At 39.0% G+C, this 12,732-nt stretch overlaps 1 protein-coding gene across 1 annotated transcript in view; it reads left to right on the forward strand.

Annotated features, from left to right (window-relative positions):
• Positions 1–3,382: 3,382 nt before the first annotated feature.
• Positions 3,383–12,732, forward strand: part of LOC132261598 (uncharacterized) — a 105,596-nt gene continuing 96,246 nt past the window's right edge. Inside the window, exon 1 of the mRNA XM_059760486.1 lies at positions 3,383–4,015. The gene's annotated coding sequence lies outside the window, so the exon portion shown is untranslated. The remainder of the gene's footprint in view (positions 4,016–12,732) is intronic.

Raw genomic sequence — 12,732 nt, forward strand, 5'->3', positions numbered from 1 at the left:
CAAACATCAAGTAATAAACAATAATACTATAATTCTTGATCTTTAATCGGATATTTACGGTTTTACGCAAGGTTTTACAGTAAAAATGAGTGTGAAATTGGAAAAACCATCTAATTTTTTGACATAAGAGAATTTTTTTAATAATGCCAACGAAATTATATAGTCAAGAATAGAGAAAAAGCGTCAAATATCCTTTTATCGGTTGATATTCTTATTAAACTTAACCTCAAATTTCATTTTCTACCCAACAAAATCTTCCAATTTCTATATTTAAACATAAATTTATATCTTTTTCTTTTCAAAATTCTCTGTCAGGTTCTTATAAACTCTATAAATGATCTCCAAACTGGTTGAAATATTTCTCTCAACACTCTGAAATCTATTTTCTGACCCTAAACTTCTTCCGACGAGACAATTGCTCACTTAAAATGTATTTTTTACTTCATTTTCCATTCTTTTCTCTAAATTTCACACAGAATTATCGACTCTGTCATTTTGGGCATATTTTCTAAGATCTTAATCTTGACACAAGATGCTGAGGCATTCAAAATCCATATTAGTCACCCTTCGTTTAAAGGCTTTCTCGGGTAAAGCTTGAAGATTTCGGTCTTTCATGATTTGCTTAAGAACTCAAAATTGCTGATTTCATATCTTGAATCGATCAAAAGATTTCCTAAATTGAAATTTTCAAACCCAAACATCATTTTTGAGGTTATGATTGAATTTAGTGCAATTTGCAGTATTTCTTCGCTTTAAACATCCTGAATTGCTATATTTTATGGAGTAAAAGTTTGATTTAACGTCGGATTCTTCCGATAATTAACAAATCATTTCGATCCAAGAAGAAAAATGTCTGTTTTTGGAGGTTAAAGCCGTCGCATAACCTAAAAAAAATGCAATGAGTTTATTTTCAATTCATTGCTCTACTTTTGCAAAATATATTTGATCACTTTGATATCCGACCGTAATATCTCCCCCTTGAATTGGGTGGCAGATTTAGAAAGATTGAATCAAGGCGAATTCATTCATAACTCGCAATTTTCATTCCCGTAAAAGCTTAGCAAAATGCACAATAAAAGCTTGGCGATATAACTTAAATGATAATCATAAGTTTTGCAATTAGAAAAGGCTTTTAAAGTTCCTCCTTGGCAAATGAGAAAATGTCTTCGCTGGAAATTCAATTTGGCATTCGCGCAATTTAGCATTTCTCATTTTCTTTCTGCACTTTTTGAAAATAAAATTTTCCCCGCCCCTCGCATTGAATTTTGAGTGAAAATTTCATGATATTTCCACTGAATACGCAAACTTGTTTTGCATTGCAAAGTCACTCAATTAACCCACATTCCAGCTGAGCTTTCAGCATTCAACAATTTATGGCCACACTTATCCTTGAGGAGTGAAATGTCTTGCGTGCTGGTGAGAAAGACAGCGCGGTTTTCCATACATAAGATTCTCTTTTTTTTTTCTAGAGCACTGCAAGAATGTTTGTTGAACTCTAAAGCGGGGCAATTTGAGTGATTTCCAGGTGAGATTCTCGGGTGAAATCGGTGAAATTGGGGTCGAAGACTGGGAGAATCTCTGAGATGATGGACAGCAAATGTGATGAGTATCATTGAGAGTCCTTCGCCGCAACTCAACTGTCCAAAGCGGATTGACTCTGGCCGAAATTGCCTCGATGATGAAGATGATACGGCAAACAGATGTGGCTGAATTCTGGGACTTGACAAAGTGCCACAATCTCAGCATATTCTCCGGCTGAGACTGACCTTCCTTGCAGACACTCGAGTGGCCGGCAAGAGACGCTCCGGCAGGACAAGAGCTCGACGGCGAGAGGGTGAACATAAGACAGGATTAGGACTCTTCTGAGTGGCAGAAGAGGCCGAGAATGAAATGGGTTTCCCTGACAATTCCTCAATAACTCATCCAATAAATTGAATATGTATAAATGTGTTTAAAATCATTGTCATTTATCTAAATGCTTAACAAATGCTGAACAGAATAAAGTCTGTAATGTGCAGTAAATGAGCTGTATTTGTGTCATTTCTCAAGTTTATTTTCACTAATTTGACTTTAATTCAATGAAAAAGTTAAATGTATCTTCAAAGGATGTTCCAGAAAGAAGCACAGGTTCGGAAAACAAACGAAAAGGAGTAATTTTCAATTGAATTCATTCCTAATAAAGTCATGATGTTTAAAAGAATTCTGACCAAGAGCTTTTTCTTTCGAGGTGCAGATAATTCGCTCTTAATCTGTACAACACTTCCGAACACTTTCAACAGTTTTTAGACTGTTTTCACAGATATTTCTGTAAAAATCCACCTTAAATTGCTTTTTACAGCGTCTTTGGCAACCATAACCTCAAAAATATCACTAAAAGATCTTAAAAGACTTCAATTTGAAGCTTTCTGGATGATAAAATCGTCAATAACTTCTAAATTGCTAATTTAGAGTCAAAATCGCGAAGAAAGTGAGCTAAATAAACACTTTCCAAGTCTACAATTCTTTTTTTAAGGTTATGTTCGACTTTAATACAATTTGCAGTGTTTTTTAGCAATGTTTATCGCATAAAAATGTCTGATTCTACGAATGGAGAGCAATCTTGGGGAATTTAGCATAAGATTTGATGTGCTAGAATGCAAAATATTTATTAAATCCGTCCGTGATTTGTTACATAACCTAGAAAATATTTGTTTCTTCGTACAATTCAAGAGAAATCGAAAGAATCGGGATAATTTGATAGTAAAAGAATCACTCAAGAAAGTAATATAGCAAGTTTATTGCAATACTTCCATTTCTTAAGTACTTCTGCTGAGTTGTACACCCATTCTGACTGTATTATCCCCCCCTTGGTTTCAGTATCTGTCCCAAAAATCAGAGAATCTCTCACAAATTCTTCTATGATTGGTGATTTTCTTGTTATTACATCTTGAGAAACAGTGTTTTGCTCTCATTAATCCATTCTTCTGTTTAGTTTCTTGATGTGATAATTCTTGAGATGTCTTATAGACCAACTATAGAAGATCAACACGTGAGAAACACAGTCAAAAGGCAACTTCAAGCGGAAAAGAAGCGGCGTCGTCGAGGACTCTCTGTTGTGGGCGGCGGGAAATCGTCCTGCCACTCGGCTTCTCCCTCCGTGGCCGCGCCACCGGCGCTGGGAGGCTGACAAGTGCTAAATGGCGTGCTCATGCGCAGCCGTGTCACTCCGGCACACCGTGCACGGTTGCCTCAGTTGCCTCCGAGTCACGCTGCCGTGCGCCTCGTCGGCCGGAAGCTCTGCCCATCCGCCGCGTGTTCCTGTGCGTGCCTCGCCTGTGGATGACGCGCGAATTATCGTCCCTGCCCGAGAATTGATGATTTGTGCTGCTGTGTCTCTCGCAAGTGTTGCCCCCCGAAGAGATATCCTCTCCGCCGGCGCCCAGTGACTGGGGCTGCTGCTCCTCCGAAGGACCCCGAGTGCTGGTGATTGTGCGGAAAAAGGGAAAAATCACCCAACGAGCGGGAGAATCCCTGGTGAAGTGTGTCCCAATCACATTTTTTGACACTTTCTTCGCCTCCCTCAGAAGAAAACCCACCCCCGCAAATCATTCAGACCCCCCGATTAGAATATATTAACAACTCCCTGGGATCCAAGAGAGAGAGAGAGAAAAAACATTTCCTCAGAAGAGGATCCAAAGACAGAATTTCCTCCCGTCGTGTGAGTTTTTCCGTGCTGTGTCGTGCCAAAAATGGTGAATCTCTAGTCAAGCTATCAATGAAAAATGTCTCCGATGTCCTGAAGCCTCCCTTCATCCTGGCAGATGTGATTGGCATGTTCCAAACGTATTCTTCCTCATATGATGAATTGATTTCCCATCCCAAGGCTTGCCACAGAGAGTGAGAATTTGCAAAACAGTGCGCCAAAGAACTGGCTTAAAGAGTGAAAGGACTTTTCCGATATCCCGTGAGATTTTCTTCCCTTCAGCATCTCTCATCTCTCTTTGTTGGATATTCGGGGTGATTTTGGGAGAAAAAGGTAAGCGCTTTTCTGGACCTCGCAAATCGCACCTTTGAAGTCAGTTTGTTGTTGGGAAAATTTGCGGAATAATCTGGTGGATTTGTGTAGAATTGACCAGACTTTCAATTTCCTCTTGTACTCTTGTGAATATAATTCGATAAGAGAGCTTATAATTTATTTGATTATTGATAATAAATCAGTGCTTTCAATGCACAATATCGACTTAACTTGAATTATTGTCAGTGTTTTCAGATTCATTTAGACGAAATCACAAAATTTATCCTTTGTTCTATTCTCTGAAAATGACAAGAAATTTGATTATACAGAAGTCTTTTAGTGACTTTCTCGGGAAATTGTATGCTTTTCCCAATGAATTATTTATGGGTTTTTCGTAAGAACGCTACAAAGTTGAATCACTCGACGAGAGATACATTTTTATAAATTGAAATACTAAAAATGACACGACAAAAATGTATTTCAAACTACATTTTATAATTGGTGGTAAAAATTTGATTGTACAATTTGCATTTTGAATATATTTTTTTTGTGTGTTAAACTCTAAATAACATTTCATTTTGACAAACTTTGAAAAGCCTTTTTTTGTGTGTGTGTCAAAAGTGAGTTTATTTTTGTACAAAATAAAATTATAAATTTCCCAGTGAAATAAAATTCAGTGTGCTCTTTTTGTGATTAAATTAAATTTGCACAAGCTCACAATTTATTTATTAGCACAATTTTATCTGCCATTTTGCCAAATGAAATGATTTGTATTTTTAGCGAGATCAAGTGAGTTAATTGAGTTGGTAAAATTTTTTATAAAAATATCCAGAGGCCAGAAAGTGAACTGCAAATGATAAATTATTAATGGAAATGTTGCAAAATCGCAAACGATTGAGTGAATCTAGGGGGAGGAATAATATGGTTGGAAGTGGTGTACACTTATTCGGAAGTGTTTAATTTCACAAATTTGAGAAATTCATCTCATTTTTCATGGTTTTCAGTCTCATAGAAAATAATAAACACGCGAAAATATTATTGTTTTTTTACCTCTAAATAGCTTAAATGCTATTAATCACGAGAATCTTTCATTTCTCTGGACACAATTTGTCATGAAAAACGCTCGAAGAGATGCTTTTCACGATTTCGGAAAGACAATTGACTTTCTTCAATTTTTGATTTTGATTCTGGCTTTCTAATTTGACAAAATATTGCATAGAAATTTGTATTGTAAAGGCAAAATTTCCAATATTTCATTTGAACAGCCTTTCCGAACACAATCTCTACTACAGTCTCATCGATTTCGATAGAAAAAATAGGCATTTTGCAAGCTTCTTAATACTCAAAAATAAATTTTCCTTCTCGTAATCTACAAAAGAATGTTGTGTGTGTAAGTTTTTTCAGATTCTTCCTCATAACTAAAGCAAAATAAGTGGTTTACGCATTGTAGACAAATTCTCCGCCCCTTGGAATGAATCTGCGCGCGAAAAAGGGGTTTTGCTGCAAAAGTTAGAGGCTTTTCCTTCTCTCTCCCTCACACTTTTCTGTGTGGTATTATTTTATTAGTCAGCAGAATTAGCATAATTTATTGTATGTAATGTTACAACTAATGCGGTCAAATGGGTGGAAAAGAACAGGTTGGCGGTGGCTTTGGGGGTTGGGAAACATCAATAGAAGTCGTTTATTTTTAATAGCTCGTTTATCACACACATAGAGAGCAAATATTGGGCGCGGAACGGGGAAAGGGGAGAGCCAAAAAGCCACCACGCAAAAAGGCACAGGGAAAAAATGATGAAGTAGCACCAAAAGCAAAGTATAAAAGAGTAATAAGAACACAACTCACCCCAAGAGTCAATTTCGCTTCTTTTCCTCGACGCCTTTTCGCGTTTTTTTCTTTCTTTCTTTCTTTCGTTTTTTTTTCCTTCCCCTGCCTTTGAATGCCGAGGTTGTTTCTCTCTGTGTTCTGGGGGAGAATTGCGAGTGAGAAGAAACAGTGGGAAAAGCTCTTTATTATCATTTATGCTAAAGGAGAAAATTTTAACTCTCACGTAGGGAAAATGTTTATGAAAGTTTTCGTGGGATTTTTTTCTGCCACGTTGTGTTTATTTGACAAAAATCCCCGGAAATTCGTGCGGAAAATGTGAGAGAAAGAGTAAAAAGCGTCTGATCCGACACACTCTGTAAATTGTAATTAATTGAGGTGGAAAGTTTGACCCGTTGCATGATAGAGAATGTCTTTTTCCACCCCGAACTTCTGCAAATTCATTGCCGCATAGTGAGCAATAAAAGTAATTTATTTGCCAAAGATGTGTCTGGTTATCTGGTCATTTTCTTTGATTGATGACAATGACAGCGATAATGAGTTTGGCGTGAGGAGATTTTCTCCCACACACACTCGATTTTATTGATTTGCCACCGCCCTGGAAAAGCAACCCAGAGAGAAATATTCAATTTCTCTTTGATTGATTATGGCTTTGGGTTGTTGGGGACAAATTAATTACTATACTTTTAAGATCTAATTTTGGGAAATTGTATCTCTGTCAAGTTACTTACTTCTTCTCACTCAGACTGATATTTATTTTATTTAATTATTGGAAGAGTGTGAACTGAAACGTGTAAGAAACTGTTGAGAAACACAAGATTTCCATTCATTCTTCATGTGGAATATCAAATAGTTTAGACACAAAACTTTCAATGCTGGGAATAGAATCAATTAGATTTCTTTTTTCTTAGATTATTGCTCTATAAAAAGCTTTATAAATTGACGAGTTAATCGAAAACTGTCGAAAATTAAATTTCCTAATTTACGCCGTTCACTTTCTTCCTAAGAAAACTATCTTGATTTGCAGAATTGCGTAAAAACGCTTCTAACGTTATTTTTCGAGTTCTTACAACTTTTTTGGATAAAATGTACTCAAAATCTATTTGAAATCGACTTTTGGACACTATTTTCTGCTTATATTAATAACTTTGACACATTTCAATCAAAATTCCAATAAATGCCAATAAAATCAACTGAAACATTCCACAAATAATTGCTAAAGGGCAATAATTAACATTTTATCAAACGTTTAACAGGTTGAGTTGAAATTTAGCAAATTTCGCAGCACAATTAATGCTAAATTTTCAAGTCTCTCCCCTGAAAAAAAAATGCAATTTTAACTTTTCATTGTTCTCTATTCACCCGTCGAAATACACATATATGTTGTTCTGAAAGCTTAATAATCTTTAAACATTCAGTTAGACAAAGAGAGCCTTTATCTCTTCAGCTAAATTAACAAAGCTCCTTTTCACCAATTAAATCGTCACGGCAGACGACATTATTTTCAATTAATTGAGAATTTTAATGAATGCAACAATCCTCACAGTGGAAATTGTATAAATAAACAAATAGTTGTGCATTTGAGAGCTTTTACCCGGCGTCTCCATCTCTCATCTATTCCAAAGCCCTCTGGCGTGTCTCTCAGTGTATATAATTAGTTCTGCAGCTCTGGAGGGGGGAAGGGAGGTGGATGAAAAGGGTGGAAAAGTGCAGTCATTTGGAAGGAAAATATTTGCAACTTTGTGTGCATTTCCATCCCCCAAGCATCGATTGCTTCGCGAATGCTTGAGGTCTTATTGAATATTTTTCAGGAGTGTGTTTTCTCTGAAAGTTTTTACACTGGACGAAATGGAATTCTGTGTCCACAGGAAAGTGGGCGGTGGGCGGATTCGGAGTGCAAGTGAAGGATGAAAGTTCATGTGTGTGTGCTTCTTGTGTGACTCAATTTTGGCAATCTTGTGGTATTGTTTGAGCAGCATGTTTCCCCCGAAAACGAAAATACCCCGAGAACTCTGCACAAATGCCAGAAGAACTTTATTAAATATTAATAAGCTCTCTCTCTCTCTCTCCCTTTTCTCTTGGCATGGCTTTTAATTTATGACTGTGTTTGGCGCTTTCTTCTAACAAACTTAACATATTGAATTGATGTTGAGGGATGAGAGTGAAATGTGGTGGGATTTAATCAATTGCAAATGCGAGAAAATTGATCCTGTCCATGGACTTTTTATGCATTTCTCTTAAAAGGTTCTCGACATCGCGAATTAGTCTCTCAATCTCCACACTTTCTGGGGGGGGAGGGGAAATGGCAATGAAATGACTGTTGAGAATTCGCCCCCCGACCAGAGGCGGTAAATAAGATTGCACCCCTAAGCCACCCCAAACGTGTATGACAAGCGCACGAATGCCGATGATGCCACATTTGCTGGCTGAAAGCTCGGAGTGGCTGTGATTTCTTCTTCGCCATGAAGTGTGCGGGGGATGGCAAAAAAGCCATGGCAAGAAGGTTGGATCTCGAGCTATCGCTCATCAGTGGCGGAATGGGGCGAGAGTGTAACTCAATTTGATGATTTCAGCACAATTTCGAGTGGAACTTTGTGCTGTTTTCCCCCCCAAAATTCTCCATCCAACGGTGAAAATTCTCTCCCTGTATTTGTTCGCTTAAATTGTAAATTAATTTGGGAATGCTACTTTTAGCTTCAGCCATCCAGGGGAGCAAACTTGGTCGCTTTCACAGAAGAGCGAAGCTCAATTTCCCGTGGCATCGCGCGCACACGTAATTGAAATGTTTCTTTTGCCGCACGATCATTGTGGCCGATTTTTTGGGCAGGGTTTCCATAGCTCAAAGAGGGGCTTAAATCTAATTGTGAGTCGCGGGACTTCACTTCACAAATCCTTCCCTCTCGCATTCAACAATCTCCTCTTCCGCCAGGAGCAAGAAGTGGTGGAAATGCGGTGAAAAGAGTCGTCGCATTGAAAGAAAATGCCACATGTATTTGTTATCATCAATTTTCCGACTCTCCACACCAGCTAATGAGTGTGACAAATGGCCACAAATTCGCGTGAGATTTCCCACTTTTTCCCAGGCGGTGTGCGAATTCAATTTGTGCAGAAAGCTTTTGCAGTGACGAAAGAATAAATCTCTCTCGTCTTGTGCAGCGCGCGCACAAAGAGGAGACAATCCTTTGAGCCATTTTTCACGTCCCGACGGAGTGTGAGTCCCCCTGCCATGTCCTATATTGTGGGGTATTTATTGCCATGAGACACACAGTTGGTTTTTATCATCAGTCCATCAAAGCAATTGGCCATTTCGCCCATTTTCTCCACCCCTCCAGCCGCCCTTGGCCGACAGGGCAATTTAGAGCACATAGCCTTTGTGGCTGTGATACTCTTGTTGCTCCTGCTAATCCTTCCTCACTGTCCTTCGGCACGAGGGGAAGTCAATTGCCTGATTTTGTGATCAATTCTCGAAACATTTGCTGTCGTTTACACAATATTTCCCAATTTATATCGCCTAAACTTCCCTTCGGAAGCGCTTTCCCGGTGAAGGTGCTCGTAACGCTTCAAAGGTGGACCTTTTATGACCGACAAGTTATCGATACGCCATATCTTAGGACAAGGAGTATTTTCCCTGATTGGCACACACCTCAAGAGAGTCCTGGCAAGACAAAACACCCCAATTTTCTCAAGCACTGCAGAGCCATGGGAAATGTCTTCACCTGAATTTAAACATACACCGAGTTTGTTTAACTTTAAACCATTACTTAGCCACCCTGAGCGCCTCGCCGGGCGTGCGAGAGCAAGAAGTTCCATGGAAGACGGCGTGGAAGGGGAGCACATAGCACTGTAATATACCCAACGTACAAACCTTTCTTATCTGACCTGGCCCATCACACGGATTATGCAGAATGGCTACACAATAATCGCAGTCATTGCCATTGTTGTTTGCGCCACCGCCAGCCCATTTGTCGGTGTGGCGGCGCAAGGGAAGAGGGCGCGCCGCAGACGAAGAAATGAGAGACGCCGCCTGGGGAGGGAGAGTTTGCATCTTTCCACCCGAAGAGGGGTGGGCCTGTGACGCCATCTCCACTTCCTGCTTTATTCCGTTAATTTATTTTATTTGCATAATAAACGTTAAGACTGCACATTGCTCCGTTGTCTGGGCGGCTCTCCTCCGCTGAGATTTCCGCCCGGACCCGCTTTTTGCCCGGCTGCAGTGCTGCGGTTGTGTCTCAAATTGATAATTTATTCAGAAAAGTATCTTTTCTTTCTGCCCGGCTGACTTTCGCCGAAGAATTGCACTTCTCTCTGCGTGTATTTTCTTCTGCAAAATTAATCGAATGCAGAGTGCAGCCAAGAGAGAAATATTATTGCCACAAAGTGGTGTACAATTCAGCAGAAGTGGAAGGAAGTGTTTGACAAAACATATGTTTTCAGAAGTCGAATTTTCAGTGATATCTCCAAAGGTTTTCTTAATAAATTATCGTCGAGAGAATGGTGAAAAGAACCAGAAGCTGCAGAATTGAAGTTTTTGGATTAATTAGGTTTAATTTCCAGTAAAACATAGGAATGTTAAACTCCAAATTAATAAGAAAAAAAATAGCTCTTGCTATTCCCGCTAAAACATGTGTTTTAAACGTTACTACAATGTGTAAGAGAAGAAAAATTGTGAAACTTGCCAAAATTAGACAAAATTCAAGTTTTCGCAGAATTTTTGCAAGTTCTTTTGCAGCTTCTGATTTGTCGCTCTGCATTTTACACATTTAATAAAACAACCTGTGAAAGTCGTTTTAAAACTACACATTAAGGCGATAGAAAATAATTTAACACTTGTTGACCAGAATAACAAATAACACTCAATGTTGAAATCTTTAACACAAGTGGTGAATATTTCCGCGATTTCTACTTAATGTTAGGCTTAAAATGATAATTGTGTTAACTTAACCACATAGTATTAAAAAAATTAACACATGGACATATAAAATAACACATGTGTTATTTTAAAACGACTTGCAAACGTTGTTTTTGGCAAATTTTCCCACTTTCCTTCTCTTACACAATGTGCAATCGCTTAAAATTTCCTAAAGTTGTTTTAGTGAAATTATCAAGGGCTGTTTTTCCTTATTTATATGGAATAATAAAGATTTACATGTTTGAAAATTGACATTCCTTAGTTTTAGTGGAAATCGCTCCAAGAGAATAGCAAAGGCGTGCATTAAACCAATGAAACACATTTTTTACATTTGTTGTATAAGTGAGAATTGATCCACATTGTTTAGAGAACACGTCAAGTTTGAAATGAATGCATCTGAAAGCAGTCTAATAAGCGCTGAATATGCTTGAAGTCAATCAACATGACTTCTCAAAGGCACTGTCAAAGTGTCAGAAAGTGGCGTACAGGTTTCAACCAATTATCTCCCCCTTGAGTGCAGTGACTTCACACAGTCGCTATTGACGGTACGTTTCAAAAACAATGTTTTTTCCATGCACTTTCTTCTCTCTCTCTCTCTCCTGGAAAATTACCATAGATATCGAAATGTCTGTCGACCAACGACTATGTGGCGAAAATTCCCGTAGCTCTTTGGGTGTGAGAAGACCTCTTTTCCCCGGGGGTGCTTCGATGCACCCCGGCGACACACTCAGGAAAATCTGAAAATAATACTTTTGCTACAGTGAACTTTTCTCGTTAGAGAACTTTCTCGCAACCTTCGTCCCCTCGCCGCCGCCGCCCGATCACCTGGCGAGCGGATAATTCCTGTGGAGTTACTGGCTGAGAACAGGGAAAAATTCCGGGAGATATTTATAAAAATTGACTTTCCCGACCCTCGAGAGACGCGACGGAGAATATCTGGAGAGCGTGTAATGCATAATCCAATAATCTATCCGTAATTATACGAAGCTTTGCGACTTTTCATTTTATTTTTCGTGCGCTTCTTTCGCCCAGAAAGCACGGCGCGCGAGGTTGAGGGCGATTCTGTGTGGATAAAGTGCACAGACTTCGAGGTGTGAGTTAATTGGTTTAATTGGTTAAATATATCTTTTGAATTCCATAGAATGTTAAAGCGTGGGACTTTTGTTTATGTTTTGCTCAGCAATTTTCGAAGAATTTTCAAAACTGTCCACGAATGAAAAGTCAACATAAGTTTATTTGGTAAAACTTCCCTTTTCCAATCACTTTCTAGTGTCTTTTCATAGAAATTGTGAAGGCTTCAGTTTTTCCCCAGAATATTTTCCCGAGAAATTCAGTCTCCGTGAACATGAAAGGCGATTTCATCTCAATGAGCTTTCGGGTGCTTTTCACTCTCTCTCAACAATTGCATTCGATACCGTTCCGGGAAAGTATATCCTGTCCCTCCTCGTCGCCCTTCCGGGGCCAGTGCACGGAGTGTAATTCGTGAAAAATGTGGTGCAGTGAATTGAGGTGTGCGGAGAGACCGGAAGTCGGAGATGAAAAGGACGGAAGCTCATATAATATGAAATTGAATTTGGCAAATGGAGCGTTGAAGACGGAATTCTTTCTGCCATTTTCTATCATGGCGGAAAGATAGTGTCTCTATGATTACAGATCCCTTAATCTCTTGCGATGTGCTAAAGTGTTGGCGTCACAGTCGGAAATTGTTAGTGTCATATGCGCTCCGTTCTCCATCACTTTTGAGCTTTTCTCTTCTCTGGGGCGAACAAAGCGCGCACACTTCTCGAAAAGACACTGGAAAGCGAGCGCGCGGCAAATTGGATGGAACATTTAATGAAAATCTTAGTCCGTTGAGGCGAGAAATATGTGGTGCCAGGCAAATTTGTGCCGAGGATGAGTTGGGATGACAGGAATGTGAGGGACTTTCTTTCTCCGGCTGCAGCACCACTGAAATTGTCGTGTAATGCAATTAACGTCAAAGACAATCCTTCTCAAGCTTCATGCCTC

The sequence above is a fragment of the Phlebotomus argentipes genome, unplaced genomic scaffold (assembly GCF_947086385.1).
Source record: "Phlebotomus argentipes unplaced genomic scaffold, Phlebotomus argentipes genome assembly contig_15, whole genome shotgun sequence".
Taxonomy (NCBI): domain Eukaryota; kingdom Metazoa; phylum Arthropoda; class Insecta; order Diptera; family Psychodidae; genus Phlebotomus; species Phlebotomus argentipes.